The sequence below is a fragment of the Schistocerca cancellata genome, unplaced genomic scaffold (assembly GCF_023864275.1).
Source record: "Schistocerca cancellata isolate TAMUIC-IGC-003103 unplaced genomic scaffold, iqSchCanc2.1 HiC_scaffold_422, whole genome shotgun sequence".
Classification (NCBI taxonomy): Eukaryota; Metazoa; Arthropoda; class Insecta; order Orthoptera; family Acrididae; genus Schistocerca; species Schistocerca cancellata.
This window is the reverse complement of record NW_026046439.1, coordinates 96760-113674: the sequence shown is the minus strand read 5'-3', so window position 1 is coordinate 113674 and position 16915 is coordinate 96760. Positions and strand designations below refer to the sequence as shown.

The 16915-nt window shown below is 53.7% G+C and overlaps 32 non-coding genes across 32 annotated transcripts; all 32 read left to right on the top strand.

Moving 5' to 3' along the window:
• The first annotated feature begins 33 nt into the window (after positions 1-33).
• On the top strand, positions 34-105 carry Trnae-cuc (transfer RNA glutamic acid (anticodon CUC)). The gene has a single exon. It is a non-coding gene; the product is annotated as a tRNA-Glu (tRNA).
• Positions 106-470: 365 nt separating this feature from the next.
• On the top strand, positions 471-542 carry Trnah-gug (transfer RNA histidin (anticodon GUG)). The gene has a single exon. It is a non-coding gene; the product is annotated as a tRNA-His (tRNA).
• Positions 543-1289: 747 nt separating this feature from the next.
• Trnal-uag (transfer RNA leucine (anticodon UAG)) lies at positions 1290-1371 on the top strand. The gene has a single exon. It is a non-coding gene; the product is annotated as a tRNA-Leu (tRNA).
• A 430-nt stretch (positions 1372-1801) lies between these two features.
• On the top strand, positions 1802-1873 carry Trnae-cuc (transfer RNA glutamic acid (anticodon CUC)). Its single transcript has one exon. It is a non-coding gene; the product is annotated as a tRNA-Glu (tRNA).
• A 375-nt stretch (positions 1874-2248) lies between these two features.
• Positions 2249-2320, top strand: Trnah-gug (transfer RNA histidin (anticodon GUG)). The gene has a single exon. It is a non-coding gene; the product is annotated as a tRNA-His (tRNA).
• A 759-nt stretch (positions 2321-3079) lies between these two features.
• Positions 3080-3161, top strand: Trnal-uag (transfer RNA leucine (anticodon UAG)). The gene has a single exon. It is a non-coding gene; the product is annotated as a tRNA-Leu (tRNA).
• An 80-nt stretch (positions 3162-3241) lies between these two features.
• On the top strand, positions 3242-3323 carry Trnal-cag (transfer RNA leucine (anticodon CAG)). The gene has a single exon. It is a non-coding gene; the product is annotated as a tRNA-Leu (tRNA).
• Positions 3324-3591: 268 nt separating this feature from the next.
• Positions 3592-3663, top strand: Trnae-cuc (transfer RNA glutamic acid (anticodon CUC)). The gene has a single exon. It is a non-coding gene; the product is annotated as a tRNA-Glu (tRNA).
• Positions 3664-4028: 365 nt separating this feature from the next.
• Positions 4029-4100, top strand: Trnah-gug (transfer RNA histidin (anticodon GUG)). Its single transcript has one exon. It is a non-coding gene; the product is annotated as a tRNA-His (tRNA).
• A 747-nt stretch (positions 4101-4847) lies between these two features.
• Trnal-uag (transfer RNA leucine (anticodon UAG)) lies at positions 4848-4929 on the top strand. Its single transcript has one exon. It is a non-coding gene; the product is annotated as a tRNA-Leu (tRNA).
• A 430-nt stretch (positions 4930-5359) lies between these two features.
• On the top strand, positions 5360-5431 carry Trnae-cuc (transfer RNA glutamic acid (anticodon CUC)). Its single transcript has one exon. It is a non-coding gene; the product is annotated as a tRNA-Glu (tRNA).
• Positions 5432-5796: 365 nt separating this feature from the next.
• On the top strand, positions 5797-5868 carry Trnah-gug (transfer RNA histidin (anticodon GUG)). The gene has a single exon. It is a non-coding gene; the product is annotated as a tRNA-His (tRNA).
• Positions 5869-6620: 752 nt separating this feature from the next.
• Trnal-uag (transfer RNA leucine (anticodon UAG)) lies at positions 6621-6708 on the top strand. Its single transcript has one exon. It is a non-coding gene; the product is annotated as a tRNA-Leu (tRNA).
• An 80-nt stretch (positions 6709-6788) lies between these two features.
• On the top strand, positions 6789-6870 carry Trnal-cag (transfer RNA leucine (anticodon CAG)). Its single transcript has one exon. It is a non-coding gene; the product is annotated as a tRNA-Leu (tRNA).
• A 268-nt stretch (positions 6871-7138) lies between these two features.
• Trnae-cuc (transfer RNA glutamic acid (anticodon CUC)) lies at positions 7139-7210 on the top strand. The gene has a single exon. It is a non-coding gene; the product is annotated as a tRNA-Glu (tRNA).
• A 365-nt stretch (positions 7211-7575) lies between these two features.
• On the top strand, positions 7576-7647 carry Trnah-gug (transfer RNA histidin (anticodon GUG)). The gene has a single exon. It is a non-coding gene; the product is annotated as a tRNA-His (tRNA).
• A 747-nt stretch (positions 7648-8394) lies between these two features.
• Trnal-uag (transfer RNA leucine (anticodon UAG)) lies at positions 8395-8476 on the top strand. Its single transcript has one exon. It is a non-coding gene; the product is annotated as a tRNA-Leu (tRNA).
• Positions 8477-8906: 430 nt separating this feature from the next.
• On the top strand, positions 8907-8978 carry Trnae-cuc (transfer RNA glutamic acid (anticodon CUC)). Its single transcript has one exon. It is a non-coding gene; the product is annotated as a tRNA-Glu (tRNA).
• A 375-nt stretch (positions 8979-9353) lies between these two features.
• Trnah-gug (transfer RNA histidin (anticodon GUG)) lies at positions 9354-9425 on the top strand. Its single transcript has one exon. It is a non-coding gene; the product is annotated as a tRNA-His (tRNA).
• A 746-nt stretch (positions 9426-10171) lies between these two features.
• Positions 10172-10253, top strand: Trnal-uag (transfer RNA leucine (anticodon UAG)). The gene has a single exon. It is a non-coding gene; the product is annotated as a tRNA-Leu (tRNA).
• An 80-nt stretch (positions 10254-10333) lies between these two features.
• On the top strand, positions 10334-10415 carry Trnal-cag (transfer RNA leucine (anticodon CAG)). The gene has a single exon. It is a non-coding gene; the product is annotated as a tRNA-Leu (tRNA).
• A 268-nt stretch (positions 10416-10683) lies between these two features.
• Trnae-cuc (transfer RNA glutamic acid (anticodon CUC)) lies at positions 10684-10755 on the top strand. The gene has a single exon. It is a non-coding gene; the product is annotated as a tRNA-Glu (tRNA).
• A 365-nt stretch (positions 10756-11120) lies between these two features.
• On the top strand, positions 11121-11192 carry Trnah-gug (transfer RNA histidin (anticodon GUG)). The gene has a single exon. It is a non-coding gene; the product is annotated as a tRNA-His (tRNA).
• A 736-nt stretch (positions 11193-11928) lies between these two features.
• Trnal-uag (transfer RNA leucine (anticodon UAG)) lies at positions 11929-12010 on the top strand. Its single transcript has one exon. It is a non-coding gene; the product is annotated as a tRNA-Leu (tRNA).
• Positions 12011-12440: 430 nt separating this feature from the next.
• Trnae-cuc (transfer RNA glutamic acid (anticodon CUC)) lies at positions 12441-12512 on the top strand. The gene has a single exon. It is a non-coding gene; the product is annotated as a tRNA-Glu (tRNA).
• A 375-nt stretch (positions 12513-12887) lies between these two features.
• Trnah-gug (transfer RNA histidin (anticodon GUG)) lies at positions 12888-12959 on the top strand. Its single transcript has one exon. It is a non-coding gene; the product is annotated as a tRNA-His (tRNA).
• Positions 12960-13706: 747 nt separating this feature from the next.
• Trnal-uag (transfer RNA leucine (anticodon UAG)) lies at positions 13707-13788 on the top strand. The gene has a single exon. It is a non-coding gene; the product is annotated as a tRNA-Leu (tRNA).
• A 430-nt stretch (positions 13789-14218) lies between these two features.
• Positions 14219-14290, top strand: Trnae-cuc (transfer RNA glutamic acid (anticodon CUC)). The gene has a single exon. It is a non-coding gene; the product is annotated as a tRNA-Glu (tRNA).
• A 375-nt stretch (positions 14291-14665) lies between these two features.
• Positions 14666-14737, top strand: Trnah-gug (transfer RNA histidin (anticodon GUG)). Its single transcript has one exon. It is a non-coding gene; the product is annotated as a tRNA-His (tRNA).
• A 747-nt stretch (positions 14738-15484) lies between these two features.
• Positions 15485-15566, top strand: Trnal-uag (transfer RNA leucine (anticodon UAG)). Its single transcript has one exon. It is a non-coding gene; the product is annotated as a tRNA-Leu (tRNA).
• A 430-nt stretch (positions 15567-15996) lies between these two features.
• Trnae-cuc (transfer RNA glutamic acid (anticodon CUC)) lies at positions 15997-16068 on the top strand. Its single transcript has one exon. It is a non-coding gene; the product is annotated as a tRNA-Glu (tRNA).
• A 375-nt stretch (positions 16069-16443) lies between these two features.
• On the top strand, positions 16444-16515 carry Trnah-gug (transfer RNA histidin (anticodon GUG)). The gene has a single exon. It is a non-coding gene; the product is annotated as a tRNA-His (tRNA).
• Positions 16516-16915: the final 400 nt, after the last annotated feature.

Sequence of the window (16915 nt, the reverse complement as noted above, 5' to 3'; positions counted from 1 at the left end):
GCTGCGTTCGCTGGAAGAGCACTGCCGTCGTTATCCGGTGTGGTCTAGTGGCTAGGATACCTGGCTCTCACCCAGGAGGCCCGGGTTCGATTCCCGGTACCGGAAATGCGCGTTTTTGTTGCTCCTCTTATGCGACTTGTCTCGACTGACGCTACGCTGACGCGTGCAGAAAGCTACGTTAAGTATGATTCACGGCAACACCCGACGGCGAGAGAGATGCGGCGTGTGTCCACTTGTTGTCGAGCCACGTACCTGTAGCGAAGAGGCTTGGAGGACTGCAAGACATTGCCACGGAGGTGAATGCAGCTAACCACTGTAGTTAGTGTCCTGACAGCGCAGGCGCGTTCATTTGTTTGTATACATGTGATGGAGAACGTGTCTGACACTGCTGTGGCGTGACACTGTGGGCTGGGCTTTGCTGTGTGCCGCCACTTGCATTCCCGCCAGCTGCTTTGGCGGGCGCCTCCGTGGCCGTGATCGTCTAGTGGTTAGGACATTGCGTTGTGGCCGCAATAACCCAGGTTCGAATCCTGGTCACGGCACTTTTGAAAGTTTTGCCTTGCTGCCGTTGCTATAGAGATAGTGCACGAGTACTCGAAATTACAGTGCTCTCTTGATTTTTCACTCGTGTTCCGCAGGCCGCAGTTTGTACTACCACTTCATCACCAACATGTAATGTCGCCTCCCAGAGCGCGGACGTCCGCTGCTCTCTGCAGTCGAAAAGGGCAGTTGTTTGAAGTGCGATGGATGAGCAACCAGTGCCAGCAGAACAGGAAGCTGTGACGTGCACTGTTTCTACAAATGCTGGGAAAACTGGCGCCCAATGCAGCGCACGTAGCGTGGCCGAGCGCTCAAAAATAAAAAAAAAAGTAGTGTAGCGGTTATCGCGTCTGCTTCACACGCAGAAGGACCCCCAGTTCGATCCCGGGCGGGAACTGTATTTTCCATCCTATGACGCATACTACTCCAGTGAGCCACGTCATGTGTGGATCTGCTGCATGGAAAAAAAACAACGAAAAAAAGCGCTCTAAGGCACTGGTTTAAGGCACCAGTCTCTTCGTAGGCGTGGGTTCGAATCCAGGAGCTGCTGTCTCCTTAACTACGACAGCTACAGACAAGTGGCGTCGCTCCCATACGGCGGGCACGGCATTTTCTTGTTGTGGATGGCCTAAAGAGACGCTTCCAGTGGGAGAGCAGTGGACATACACGGCACAGCGATTGCCAAGACACTTACATTTCGGAGTGATCTTTGTACTACAAAGGAAACGTTTTGCCGGTCGTGGTCCAACGGTAACGTGGCCGAGCGGTCTAAGGCGCTGGTTTTAGGCACCAGTCTCTTCGGAGGCGTGGGTTCGAATCCCACCGTTGCCAGTTTTTGCGTCTCATTTTTGTGCCGCTGCTGTGTGTTCTCGTGGGGTAGGATGCAGCTCTTGTGACGCGCGTGTTGTGTAGGTAGCGTGGCCGAGCGGTGTAAAGCGCTGGTTTCAGGCACCAGTCTCTTCGGAGGCGTGGGTTCCAATCCCACAGCTGCCAAACGTGTAATGGTTTCCTGTGTCGAAGACGGCTGCACTCATTGCCTGCAAAGAAAACAGCTTCTGCTTCGTGAATTGCCGTAGAACAGTGCGTGGTGCAACGACAGGATTTGTAGGCGCCTTTTGCTCTCATCATTGCTGGCGTTCGTGTCCACGAAATGCGTCCGGAGCACGCCGTTCTATAACGTGAGAGAGTGGATTTTTTTACAGTTGTCGTCAGTTAACCGTGCGTGATTGCTGCGTTCGCTGGAAGAGCACTGCCGTCGTTATCCGGTGTGGTCTAGTGGCTAGGATACCTGGCTCTCACCCAGGAGGCCCGGGTTCGATTCCCGGTACCGGAAATGCGCGTTTTTGTTGCTCCTCTTATGCGACTTGTCTCGACTATGCTCGACTGACGCTACGCTGACGCGTGCAGAAAGCTACGTTAAGTATGATTCACGGCAACACCCGACGGCGAGAGAGATGCGGCGTGTGTCCACTTGTTGTCGAGCCACGTACCTGTAGCGAAGAGGCTTGGAGGACTGCAAGACATTGCCACGGAGGTGAATGCAGCTAACCACTGTAGTTAGTGTCCTGACAGCGCAGGCGCGTTCATTTGTTTGTATACATGTGATGGAGAACGTGTCTGACACTGCTGTGGCGTGACACTGTGGGCTGGGCTTTGCTGTGTGCCGCCACTTGCATTCCCGCCAGCTGCTTTGGCGGGCGCCTCCGTGGCCGTGATCGTCTAGTGGTTAGGACATTGCGTTGTGGCCGCAATAACCCAGGTTCGAATCCTGGTCACGGCACTTTTGAAAGTTTTGCCTTGCTGCCGTTGCTATAGAGATAGTGCACGAGTACTCGAAATTACAGTGCTCTCTTGATTTTTCACTCGTGTTCCGCAGGCCGCAGTTTGTACTACCACTTCATCACCAACATGTAATGTCGCCTCCCAGAGCGCGGACGTCCGCTGCTCTCTGCAGTCGAAAAGGGCAGTTGTTTGAAGTGCGATGGATGAGCAACCAGTGCCAGCAGAACAGGAAGCTGTGACGTGCACTGTTTCTACAAATGCTGGGAAAACTGGCGCCCAATGCAGCGCACGTAGCGTGGCCGAGCGCTCAAAAATAAAAAAAAAGTAGTGTAGCGGTTATCGCGTCTGCTTCACACGCAGAAGGACCCCCGGTTCGATCCCGGGCGGGAACTGTATTTTCCATCCTATGTCGCATACTACTCCAGTGAGCCACGTCATGTGTGGATCTGCTGCGTGGAAAAAATACAACGAAAAATAGCGCTCTAAGGCACTGGTTTAAGGCACTGGTTTAAGGCACCAGTCTCTTCGTAGGCGTGGGTTCGAATCCAGGAGCTGCTGTCTCCTTAACTACGACAGCTACAGACACGTGGCGTCGCTCCCATACGGCGGGCACGGCATTTTCTTGTTGTGGATGGCCTAAAGAGACGCTTCCAGTGGGAGAGCAGTGGACATACACGGCACAGCGATTGCCAAGACACTTACATTTCGGAGTGATCTTTGTACTACAAAGGAAACGTTTTGCCGGTCGTGGTCCAACGGTAACGTGGCCGAGCGGTCTAAGGCGCTGGTTTTAGGCACCAGTCTCTTCGGAGGCGTGGGTTCGAATCCCACCGTTGCCAGTTTTTGCGTCTCATTTTTGTGCCGCTGCTGTGTGTTCTCGTGGGGTAGGATGCAGCTCTTGTGACGCGCGTGTTGTGTAGGTAGCGTGGCCGAGCGGTGTAAGGCGCTGGTTTCAGGCACCAGTCTCTTCGGAGGCGTGGGTTCCAATCCCACAGCTGCCAAACGTGTAATGGTTTCCTGTGTCGAAGACGGCTGCACTCATTGCCTGCAAAGAAAACAGCTTCTGCTTCGTGAATTGCCGTAGAACAGTGCGTGGTGCAACGACAGGATTTGTAGGCGCCTTTTGCTCTCATCATTGCTGGCGTTCGTGTCCACGAAATGCGTCCGGAGCACGCCGTTCTATAACGTGAGAGAGTGGATTTTTTTACAGTTGTCGTCAGTTAACCGTGCGTGATTGCTGCGTTCGCTGGAAGAGCACTGCCGTCGTTATCCGGTGTGGTCTAGTGGCTAGGATACCTGGCTCTCACCCAGGAGGCCCGGGTTCGATTCCCGGTACCGGAAATGCGCGTTTTTGTTGCTCCTCTTATGCGACTTGTCTCGACTGACGCTACGCTGACGCGTGCAGAAAGCTACGTTAAGTATGATTCACGGCAACACCCGACGGCGAGAGAGATGCGGCGTGTGTCCACTTGTTGTCGAGCCACGTACCTGTAGCGAAGAGGCTTGGAGGACTGCAAGACATTGCCACGGAGGTGAATGCAGCTAACCACTGTAGTTAGTGTCCTGACAGCGCAGGCGCGTTCATTTGTTTGTATACATGTGATGGAGAACGTGTCTGACACTGCTGTGGCGTGACACTGTGGGCTGGGCTTTGCTGTGTGCCGCCACTTGCATTCCCGCCAGCTGCTTTGGCGGGCGCCTCCGTGGCCGTGATCGTCTAGTGGTTAGGACATTGCGTTGTGGCCGCAATAACCCAGGTTCGAATCCTGGTCACGGCACTTTTGAAAGTTTTGCCTTGCTGCCGTTGCTATAGAGATAGTGCACGAGTACTCGAAATTACAGTGCTCTCTTGATTTTTCACTCGTGTTCCGCAGGCCGCAGTTTGTACTACCACTTCATCACCAACATGTAATGTCGCCTCCCAGAGCGCGGACGTCCGCTGCTCTCTGCAGTCGAAAAGGGCAGTTGTTTGAAGTGCGATGGATGAGCAACCAGTGCCAGCAGAACAGGAAGCTGTGACGTGCACTGTTTCTACAAATGCTGGGAAAACTGGCGCCCAATGCAGCGCACGTAGCGTGGCCGAGCGCTCAAAAATAAAAAAAAAAGTAGTGTAGCGGTTATCGCGTCTGCTTCACACGCAGAAGGACCCCCAGTTCGATCCCGGGCGGGAACTGTATTTTCCATCCTATGACGCATACTACTCCAGTGAGCCACGTCATGTGTGGATCTGCTGCATGGAAAAAAAACAACGAAAAAAAGCGCTCTAAGGCACTGGTTTAAGGCACCAGTCTCTTCGTAGGCGTGGGTTCGAATCCAGGAGCTGCTGTCTCCTTAACTACGACAGCTACAGACAAGTGGCGTCGCTCCCATACGGCGGGCACGGCATTTTCTTGTTGTGGATGGCCTAAAGAGACGCTTCCAGTGGGAGAGCAGTGGACATACACGGCACAGCGATTGCCAAGACACTTACATTTCGGAGTGATCTTTGTACTACAAAGGAAACGTTTTGCCGGTCGTGGTCCAACGGTAACGTGGCCGAGCGGTCTAAGGCGCTGGTTTTAGGCACCAGTCTCTTCGGAGGCGTGGGTTCGAATCCCACCGTTGCCAGTTTTTGCGTCTCATTTTTGTGCCGCTGCTGTGTGTTCTCGTGGGGTAGGATGCAGCTCTTGTGACGCGCGTGTTGTGTAGGTAGCGTGGCCGAGCGGTGTAAAGCGCTGGTTTCAGGCACCAGTCTCTTCGGAGGCGTGGGTTCCAATCCCACAGCTGCCAAACGTGTAATGGTTTCCTGTGTCGAAGACGGCTGCACTCATTGCCTGCAAAGAAAACAGCTTCTGCTTCGTGAATTGCCGTAGAACAGTGCGTGGTGCAACGACAGGATTTGTAGGCGCCTTTTGCTCTCATCATTGCTGGCGTTCGTGTCCACGAAATGCGTCCGGAGCACGCCGTTCTATAACGTGAGAGAGTGGATTTTTTTACAGTTGTCGTCAGTTAACCGTGCGTGATTGCTGCGTTCGCTGGAAGAGCACTGCCGTCGTTATCCGGTGTGGTCTAGTGGCTAGGATACCTGGCTCTCACCCAGGAGGCCCGGGTTCGATTCCCGGTACCGGAAATGCGAGTTTTTGTTGCTCCTCTTATGCGACTTGTCTCGACTGACGCTACGCTGACGCGTGCAGAAAGCTACGTAAAGTATGATTCACGGCAACACCCGACGGCGAGAGAGATGCGGCGTGTGTCCACTTGTTGTCGAGCCACGTACCTGTAGCGAAGAGGCTTGGAGGACTGCAAGACATTGCCACGGAGTTGAATGCAGCTAACCACTGTAGTTAGTGTCCTGACAGCGCAGGCGCGTTCATTTGTTTGTATACATGTGATGGAGAACGTGTCTGACACTGCTGTGGCGTGACACTGTGGGCTGGGCTTTGCTGTGTGCCGCCACTTGCATTCCCGCCAGCTGCTTTGGCGGGCGCCTCCGTGGCCGTGATCGTCTAGTGGTTAGGACATTGCGTTGTGGCCGCAATAACCCAGGTTCGAATCCTGGTCACGGCACTTTTGAAAGTTTTGCCTTGCTGCCGTTGCTATAGAGATAGTGCACGAGTACTCGAAATTACAGTGCTCTCTTGATTTTTCACTCGTGTTCCGCAGGCCGCAGTTTGTACTACCACTTCATCACCAACATGTAATGTCGCCTCCCAGAGCGCGGACGTCCGCTGCTCTCTGCAGTCGAAAAGGGCAGTTGTTTGAAGTGCGATGGATGAGCAACCAGTGCCAGCAGAACAGGAAGCTGTGACGTGCACTGTTTCTACAAATGCTGGGAAAACTGGCGCCCAATGCAGCGCACGTAGCGTGGCCGAGCGCTCAAAAATAAAAAAAAAGTAGTGTAGCGGTTATCGCGTCTGCTTCACACGCAGAAGGACCCCCGGTTCGATCCCGGGCGGGAACTGTATTTTCCATCCTATGTCGCATACTACTCCAGTGAGCCACGTCATGTGTGGATCTGCTGCGTGGAAAAAATACAACGAAAAATAGCGCTCTAAGGCACTGGTTTAAGGCACTGGTTTAAGGCACCAGTCTCTTCGTAGGCGTGGGTTCGAATCCAGGAGCTGCTGTCTCCTTAACTACGACAGCTACAGACACGTGGCGTCGCTCCCATACGGCGGGCACGGCATTTTCTTGTTGTGGATGGCCTAAAGAGACGCTTCCAGTGGGAGAGCAGTGGACATACACGGCACAGCGATTGCCAAGACACTTACATTTCGGAGTGATCTTTGTACTACAAAGGAAACGTTTTGCCGGTCGTGGTCAACGGTAACGTGGCCGAGCGGTCTAAGGCGCTGGTTTTAGGCACCAGTCTCTTCGGAGGCGTGGGTTCGAATCCCACCGTTGACAGTTTTTGCGTCTCATTTTTGTGCCGCTGCTGTGTGTTCTCGTGGGGTAGGATGCAGCTCTTGTGACGCGCGTGTTGTGTAGGTAGCGTGGCCGAGCGGTGTAAGGCGCTGGTTTCAGGCACCAGTCTCTTCGGAGGCGTGGGTTCCAATCCCACAGCTGCCAAACGTGTAATGGTTTCCTGTGTCGAAGACGGCTGCACTCATTGCCTGCAAAGAAAACAGCTTCTGCTTCGTGAATTGCCGTAGAACAGTGCGTGGTGCAACGACAGGATTTGTAGGCGCCTTTTGCTCTCATCATTGCTGGCGTTCGTGTCCACGAAATGCGTCCGGAGCACGCCGTTCTATAACGTGAGAGAGTGGATTTTTTTACAGTTGTCGTCAGTTAACCGTGCGTGATTGCTGCGTTCGCTGGAAGAGCACTGCCGTCGTTATCCGGTGTGGTCTAGTGGCTAGGATACCTGGCTCTCACCCAGGAGGCCCGGGTTCGATTCCCGGTACCGGAAATGCGCGTTTTTGTTGCTCCTCTTATGCGACTTGTCTCGACTGACGCTACGCTGACGCGTGCAGAAAGCTACGTTAAGTATGATTCACGGCAACACCCGACGGCGAGAGAGATGCGGCGTGTGTCCACTTGTTGTCGAGCCACGTACCTGTAGCGAAGAGGCTTGGAGGACTGCAAGACATTGCCACGGAGGTGAATGCAGCTAACCACTGTAGTTAGTGTCCTGACAGCGCAGGCGCGTTCATTTGTTTGTATACATGTGATGGAGAACGTGTCTGACACTGCTGTGGCGTGACACTGTGGGCTGGGCTTTGCTGTGTGCCGCCACTTGCATTCCCGCCAGCTGCTTTGGCGGGCGCCTCCGTGGCCGTGATCGTCTAGTGGTTAGGACATTGCGTTGTGGCCGCAATAACCCAGGTTCGAATCCTGGTCACGGCACTTTTGAAAGTTTTGCCTTGCTGCCGTTGCTATAGAGATAGTGCACGAGTACTCGAAATTACAGTGCTCTCTTGATTTTTCACTCGTGTTCCGCAGGCCGCAGTTTGTACTACCACTTCATCACCAACATGTAATGTCGCCTCCCAGAGCGCGGACGTCCGCTGCTCTCTGCAGTCGAAAAGGGCAGTTGTTTGAAGTGCGATGGATGAGCAACCAGTGCCAGCAGAACAGGAAGCTGTGACGTGCACTGTTTCTACAAATGCTGGGAAAACTGGCGCCCAATGCAGCGCACGTAGCGTGGCCGAGCGCTCAAAAATAAAAAAAAAAGTAGTGTAGCGGTTATCGCGTCTGCTTCACACGCAGAAGGACCCCCAGTTCGATCCCGGGCGGGAACTGTATTTTCCATCCTATGTCGCATACTACTCCAGTGAGCCACGTCATGTGTGGATCTGCTGCATGGAAAAAAAACAACGAAAAAAAGCGCTCTAAGGCACTGGTTTAAGGCACCAGTCTCTTCGTAGGCGTGGGTTCGAATCCAGGAGCTGCTGTCTCCTTAACTACGACAGCTACAGACAAGTGGCGTCGCTCCCATACGGCGGGCACGGCATTTTCTTGTTGTGGATGGCCTAAAGAGACGCTTCCAGTGGGAGAGCAGTGGACATACACGGCACAGCGATTGCCAAGACACTTACATTTCGGAGTGATCTTTGTACTACAAAGGAAACGTTTTGCCGGTCGTGGTCCAACGGTAACGTGGCCGAGCGGTCTAAGGCGCTGGTTTTAGGCACCAGTCTCTTCGGAGGCGTGGGTTCGAATCCCACCGTTGCCAGTTTTTGCGTCTCATTTTTGTGCCGCTGCTGTGTGTTCTCGTGGGGTAGGATGCAGCTCTTGTGACGCGCGTGTTGTGTAGGTAGCGTGGCCGAGCGGTGTAAAGCGCTGGTTTCAGGCACCAGTCTCTTCGGAGGCGTGGGTTCCAATCCCACAGCTGCCAAACGTGTAATGGTTTCCTGTGTCGAAGACGGCTGCACTCATTGCCTGCAAAGAAAACAGCTTCTGCTTCGTGAATTGCCGTAGAACAGTGCGTGGTGCAACGACAGGATTTGTAGGCGCCTTTTGCTCTCATCATTGCTGGCGTTCGTGTCCACGAAATGCGTCCGGAGCACGCCGTTCTATAACGTGAGAGAGTGGATTTTTTTACAGTTGTCGTCAGTTAACCGTGCGTGATTGCTGCGTTCGCTGGAAGAGCACTGCCGTCGTTATCCGGTGTGGTCTAGTGGCTAGGATACCTGGCTCTCACCCAGGAGGCCCGGGTTCGATTCCCGGTACCGGAAATGCGCGTTTTTGTTGCTCCTCTTATGCGACTTGTCTCGACTTTGCTCGACTGACGCTACGCTGACGCGTGCAGAAAGCTACGTTAAGTATGATTCACGGCAACACCCGACGGCGAGAGAGATGCGGCGTGTGTCCACTTGTTGTCGAGCCACGTACCTGTAGCGAAGAGGCTTGGAGGACTGCAAGACATTGCCACGGAGGTGAATGCAGCTAACCACTGTAGTTAGTGTCCTGACAGCGCAGGCGCGTTCATTTGTTTGTATACATGTGATGGAGAACGTGTCTGACACTGCTGTGGCGTGACACTGTGGGCTGGGCTTTGCTGTGTACCACCACTTGCATTCCCGCCAGCTGCTTTGGCGGGCGCCTCCGTGGCCGTGATCGTCTAGTGGTTAGGACATTGCGTTGTGGCCGCAATAACCCAGGTTCGAATCCTGGTCACGGCACTTTTGAAAGTTTTGCCTTGCTGCCGTTGCTATAGAGATAGTGCACGAGTACTCGAAATTACAGTGCTCTCTTGATTTTTCACTCGTGTTCCGCAGGCCGCAGTTTGTACTACCACTTCATCACCAACATGTAATGTCGCCTCCCAGAGCGCGGACGTCCGCTGCTCTCTGCAGTCGAAAAGGGCAGTTGTTTGAAGTGCGATGGATGAGCAACCAGTGCCAGCAGAACAGGAAGCTGTGGCGTGCACTGTTTCTACAAATGCTGGGAAAACTGGCGCCCAATGCAGCGCACGTAGCGTGGCCGAGCGGTCAAAAATAAAAAAAAAGTAGTGTAGCGGTTATCGCGTCTGCTTCACACGCAGAAGGACCCCCAGTTCGATCCCGGGCGGGAACTGTATTTTCCATCCTATGTCGCATACTACTCCAGTGAGCCACGTCATGTGTGGATCTGCTGCATGGAAAAAAAACAACGAAAAAAAGCGAACTAAGGCACTGGTTTAAGGCACCAGTCTCTTCGTAGGCGTGGGTTCGAATCCAGGAGCTGCTGTCTCCTTAACTACGACAGCTACAGACAAGTGGCGTCGCTCCCATACGGCGGGCACGGCATTTTCTTGTTGTGGATGGCCTAAAGAGACGCTTCCAGTGGGAGAGCAGTGGACATACACGGCACAGCGATTGCCAAGACACTTACATTTCGGAGTGATCTTTGTACTACAAAGGAAACGTTTTGCCGGTCGTGGTCCAACGGTAACGTGGCCGAGCGGTCTAAGGCGCTGGTTTTAGGCACCAGTCTCTTCGGAGGCGTGGGTTCGAATCCCACCGTTGCCAGTTTTTGCGTCTCATTTTTGTGCCGCTGCTGTGTGTTCTCGTGGGGTAGGATGCAGCTCTTGTGACGCGCGTGTTGTGTAGGTAGCGTGGCCGAGCGGTGTAAGGCGCTGGTTTCAGGCACCAGTCTCTTCGGAGGCGTGGGTTCCAATCCCACAGCTGCCAAACGTGTAATGGTTTCCTGTGTCGAAGACGGCTGCACTCATTGCCTGCAAAGAAAACAGCTTCTGCTTCGTGAATTGCCGTAGAACAGTGCGTGGTGCAACGACAGGATTTGTAGGCGACTTTTGCTCTCATCATTGCTGGCGTTCGTGTCCACGAAATGCGTCCGGAGCACGCCGTTCTATAACGTGAGAGAGTGGATTTTTTTACAGTTGTCGTCAGTTAACCGTGCGTGATTGCTGCGTTCGCTGGAAGAGCACTGCCGTCGTTATCCGGTGTGGTCTAGTGGCTAGGATACCTGGCTCTCACCCAGGAGGCCCGGGTTCGATTCCCGGTACCGGAAATGCGCGTTTTTGTTGCTCCTCTTATGCGACTTGTCTCGACTGACGCTACGCTGACGCGTGCAGAAAGCTACGTTAAGTATGATTCACGGCAACACCCGACGGCGAGAGAGATGCGGCGTGTGTCCACTTGTTGTCGAGCCACGTACCTGTAGCGAAGAGGCTTGGAGGACTGCAAGACATTGCCACGGAGGTGAATGCAGCTAACCACTGTAGTTAGTGTCCTGACAGCGCAGGCGCGTTCATTTGTTTGTATACATGTGATGGAGAACGTGTCTGACACTGCTGTGGCGTGACACTGTGGGCTGGGCTTTGCTGTGTGCCGCCACTTGCATTCCCGCCAGCTGCTTTGGCGGGCGCCTCCGTGGCCGTGATCGTCTAGTGGTTAGGACATTGCGTTGTGGCCGCGATAACCCAGGTTCGAATCCTGGTCACGGCACTTTTGAAAGTTTTGCCTTGCTGCCGTTGCTATAGAGATAGTGCACGAGTACTCGAAATTACAGTGCTCTCTTGATTTTTCACTCGTGTTCCGCAGGCCGCAGTTTGTACTACCACTTCATCACCAACATGTAATGTCGCCTCCCAGAGCGCGGACGTCCGCTGCTCTCTGCAGTCGAAAAGGGCAGTTGTTTGAAGTGCGATGGATGAGCAACCAGTGCCAGCAGAACAGGAAGCTGTGACGTGCACTGTTTCTACAAATGCTGGGAAAACTGGCGCCCAATGCAGCGCACGTAGCGTGGCCGAGCGCTCAAAAATAAAAAAAAAGTAGTGTAGCGGTTATCGCGTCTGCTTCACACGCAGAAGGACCCCCGGTTCGATCCCGGGCGGGAACTGTATTTTCCAACCTATGTCGCATACTACTCCAGTGAGCCACGTCATGTGTGGATCTGCTGCATGGAAAAAATACAACGAAAAATAGCGCTCTAAGGCACTGGTTTAAGGCACTGGTTTAAGGCACCAGTCTCTTCGTAGGCGTGGGTTCGAATCCAGGAGCTGCTGTCTCCTTAACTACGACAGCTACAGACAAGTGGCGTCGCTCCCATACGGCGGGCACGGCATTTTCTTGTTGTGGATGGCCTAAAGAGACGCTTCCAGTGGGAGCGATTGCCAAGACACTTACATTTCGGAGTGATCTTTGTACTACAAAGGAAACGTTTTGCCGGTCGTGGTCCAACGGTAACGTGGCCGAGCGGTCTAAGGCGCTGGTTTTAGGCACCAGTCTCTTCGGAGGCGTGGGTTCGAATCCCACCGTTGCCAGTTTTTACGTCTCATTTTTGTGCCGCTGCTGTGTGTTCTCGTAGGGTAGGATGCAGCTCTTGTGACGCGCGTGTTGTGTAGGTAGCGTGGCCGAGCGGTGTAAAGCGCTGGTTTCAGGCACCAGTCTCTTCGGAGGCGTGGGTTCCAATCCCACAGCTGCCAAACGTGTAATTGTTTCCTGTGTCGAAGACGGCTGCACTCATTGCCTGCAAAGAAAACAGCTTCTGCTTCGTGAATTGCCGTAGAACAGTGCGTGGTGCAACGACAGGATTTGTAGGCGCCTTTTGCTCTCATCATTGCTGGCGTTCGTGTCCACGAAATGCGTCCGGAGCACGCCGTTCTATAACGTGAGAGAGTGGATTTTTTTACAGTTGTCGTCAGTTAACCGTGCGTGATTGCTGCGTTCGCTGGAAGAGCACTGCCGTCGTTATCCGGTGTGGTCTAGTGGCTAGGATACCTGGCTCTCACCCAGGAGGCCCGGGTTCGATTCCCGGTACCGGAAATGCGCGTTTTTGTTGCTCCTCTTATGCGACTTGTCTCGACTTTGCTCGACTGACGCTACGCTGACGCGTGCAGAAAGCTACGTTAAGTATGATTCACGGCAACACCCGACGGCGAGAGAGATGCGGCGTGTGTCCACTTGTTGTCGAGCCACGTACCTGTAGCGAAGAGGCTTGGAGGACTGCAAGACATTGCCACGGAGTTGAATGCAGCTAACCACTGTAGTTAGTGTCCTGACAGCGCAGGCGCGTTCATTTGTTTGTATACATGTGATGGAGAACGTGTCTGACACTGCTGTGGCGTGACACTGTGGGCTGGGCTTTGCTGTGTACCACCACTTGCATTCCCGCCAGCTGCTTTGGCGGGCGCCTCCGTGGCCGTGATCGTCTAGTGGTTAGGACATTGCGTTGTGGCCGCAATAACCCAGGTTCGAATCCTGGTCACGGCACTTTTGAAAGTTTTGCCTTGCTGCCGTTGCTATAGAGATAGTGCACGAGTACTCGAAATTACAGTGCTCTCTTGATTTTTCACTCGTGTTCCGCAGGCCGCAGTTTGTACTACCACTTCATCACCAACATGTAATGTCGCCTCCCAGAGCGCGGACGTCCGCTGCTCTCTGCAGTCGAAAAGGGCAGTTGTTTGAAGTGCGATGGATGAGCAACCAGTGCCAGCAGAACAGGAAGCTGTGACGTGCACTGTTTCTACAAATGCTGGGAAAACTGGCGCCCAATGCAGCGCACGTAGCGTGGCCGAGCGCTCAAAAATAAAAAAAAAAGTAGTGTAGCGGTTATCGCGTCTGCTGCACACGCAGAAGGACCCCCAGTTCGATCCCGGGCGGGAACTGTATTTTCCATCCTATGTCGCATACTACTCCAGTGAGCCACGTCATGTGTGGATCTGCTGCATGGAAAAAAAACAACGAAAAAAAGCGCTCTAAGGCACTGGTTTAAGGCACCAGTCTCTTCGTAGGCGTGGGTTCGAATCCAGGAGCTGCTGTCTCCTTAACTACGACAGCTACAGACAAGTGGCGTCGCTCCCATACGGCGGGCACGGCATTTTCTTGTTGTGGATGGCCTAAAGAGACGCTTCCAGTGGGAGAGCAGTGGACATACACGGCACAGCGATTGCCAAGACACTTACATTTCGGAGTGATCTTTGTACTACAAAGGAAACGTTTTGCCGGTCGTGGTCCAACGGTAACGTGGCCGAGCGGTCTAAGGCGCTGGTTTTAGGCACCAGTCTCTTCGGAGGCGTGGGTTCGAATCCCACCGTGGCCAGTTTTTACGTCTCATTTTTGTGCCGCTGCTGTGTGTTCTCGTAGGGTAGGATGCAGCTCTTGTGACGCGCGTGTTGTGTAGGTAGCGTGGCCGAGCGGTGTAAAGCGCTGGTTTCAGGCACCAGTCTCTTCGGAGGCGTGGGTTCCAATCCCACAGCTGCCAAACGTGTAATTGTTTCCTGTGTCGAAGACGGCTGCACTCATTGCCTGCAAAGAAAACAGCTTCTGCTTCGTGAATTGCCGTAGAACAGTGCGTGGTGCAACGACAGGATTTGTAGGCGCCTTTTGCTCTCATCATTGCTGGCGTTCGTGTCCACGAAATGCGTCCGGAGCACGCCGTTCTATAACGTGAGAGAGTGGATTTTTTTACAGTTGTCGTCAGTTAACCGTGCGTGATTGCTGCGTTCGCTGGAAGAGCACTGCCGTCGTTATCCGGTGTGGTCTAGTGGCTAGGATACCTGGCTCTCACCCAGGAGGCCCGGGTTCGATTCCCGGTACCGGAAATGCGCGTTTTTGTTGCTCCTCTTATGCGACTTGTCTCGACTTTGCTCGACTGACGCTACGCTGACGCGTGCAGAAAGCTACGTTAAGTATGATTCACGGCAACACCCGACGGCGAGAGAGATGCGGCGTGTGTCCACTTGTTGTCGAGCCACGTACCTGTAGCGAAGAGGCTTGGAGGACTGCAAGACATTGCCACGGAGTTGAATGCAGCTAACCACTGTAGTTAGTGTCCTGACAGCGCAGGCGCGTTCATTTGTTTGTATACATGTGATGGAGAACGTGTCTGACACTGCTGTGGCGTGACACTGTGGGCTGGGCTTTGCTGTGTACCACCACTTGCATTCCCGCCAGCTGCTTTGGCGGGCGCCTCCGTGGCCGTGATCGTCTAGTGGTTAGGACATTGCGTTGTGGCCGCAATAACCCAGGTTCGAATCCTGGTCACGGCACTTTTGAAAGTTTTGCCTTGCTGCCGTTGCTATAGAGATAGTGCACGAGTACTCGAAATTACAGTGCTCTCTTGATTTTTCACTCGTGTTCCGCAGGCCGCAGTTTGTACTACCACTTCATCACCAACATGTAATGTCGCCTCCCAGAGCGCGGACGTCCGCTGCTCTCTGCAGTCGAAAAGGGCAGTTGTTTGAAGTGCGATGGATGAGCAACCAGTGCCAGCAGAACAGGAAGCTGTGACGTGCACTGTTTCTACAAATGCTGGGAAAACTGGCGCCCAATGCAGCGCACGTAGCGTGGCCGAGCGCTCAAAAATAAAAAAAAAAGTAGTGTAGCGGTTATCGCGTCTGCTGCACACGCAGAAGGACCCCCAGTTCGATCCCGGGCGGGAACTGTATTTTCCATCCTATGTCGCATACTACTCCAGTGAGCCACGTCATGTGTGGATCTGCTGCATGGAAAAAAAACAACGAAAAAAAGCGCTCTAAGGCACTGGTTTAAGGCACCAGTCTCTTCGTAGGCGTGGGTTCGAATCCAGGAGCTGCTGTCTCCTTAACTACGACAGCTACAGACAAGTGGCGTCGCTCCCATACGGCGGGCACGGCATTTTCTTGTTGTGGATGGCCTAAAGAGACGCTTCCAGTGGGAGAGCAGTGGACATACACGGCACAGCGATTGCCAAGACACTTACATTTCGGAGTGATCTTTGTACTACAAAGGAAACGTTTTGCCGGTCGTGGTCCAACGGTAACGTGGCCGAGCGGTCTAAGGCGCTGGTTTTAGGCACCAGTCTCTTCGGAGGCGTGGGTTCGAATCCCACCGTGGCCAGTTTTTACGTCTCATTTTTGTGCCGCTGCTGTGTGTTCTCGTAGGGTAGGATGCAGCTCTTGTGACGCGCGTGTTGTGTAGGTAGCGTGGCCGAGCGGTGTAAAGCGCTGGTTTCAGGCACCAGTCTCTTCGGAGGCGTGGGTTCCAATCCCACAGCTGCCAAACGTGTAATTGTTTCCTGTGTCGAAGACGGCTGCACTCATTGCCTGCAAAGAAAACAGCTTCTGCTTCGTGAATTGCCGTAGAACAGTGCGTGGTGCAACGACAGGATTTGTAGGCGCCTTTTGCTCTCATCATTGCTGGCGTTCGTGTCCACGAAATGCGTCCGGAGCACGCCGTTCTATAACGTGAGAGAGTGGATTTTTTTACAGTTGTCGTCAGTTAACCGTGCGTGATTGCTGCGTTCGCTGGAAGAGCACTGCCGTCGTTATCCGGTGTGGTCTAGTGGCTAGGATACCTGGCTCTCACCCAGGAGGCCCGGGTTCGATTCCCGGTACCGGAAATGCGCGTTTTTGTTGCTCCTCTTATGCGACTTGTCTCGACTTTGCTCGACTGACGCTACGCTGACGCGTGCAGAAAGCTACGTTAAGTATGATTCACGGCAACACCCGACGGCGAGAGAGATGCGGCGTGTGTCCACTTGTTGTCGAGCCACGTACCTGTAGCGAAGAGGCTTGGAGGACTGCAAGACATTGCCACGGAGTTGAATGCAGCTAACCACTGTAGTTAGTGTCCTGACAGCGCAGGCGCGTTCATTTGTTTGTATACATGTGATGGAGAACGTGTCTGACACTGCTGTGGCGTGACACTGTGGGCTGGGCTTTGCTGTGTACCACCACTTGCATTCCCGCCAGCTGCTTTGGCGGGCGCCTCCGTGGCCGTGATCGTCTAGTGGTTAGGACATTGCGTTGTGGCCGCAATAACCCAGGTTCGAATCCTGGTCACGGCACTTTTGAAAGTTTTGCCTTGCTGCCGTTGCTATAGAGATAGTGCACGAGTACTCGAAATTACAGTGCTCTCTTGATTTTTCACTCGTGTTCCGCAGGCCGCAGTTTGTACTACCACTTCATCACCAACATGTAATGTCGCCTCCCAGAGCGCGGACGTCCGCTGCTCTCTGCAGTCGAAAAGGGCAGTTGTTTGAAGTGCGATGGATGAGCAACCAGTGCCAGCAGAACAGGAAGCTGTGACGTGCACTGTTTCTACAAATGCTGGGAAAACTGGCGCCCAATGCAGCGCACGTAGCGTGGCCGAGCGCTCAAAAATAAAAAAAAAAGTAGTGTAGCGGTTATCGCGTCTGCTGCACACGCAGAAGGACCCCCAGTTCGATCCCGGGCGGGAACTGTATT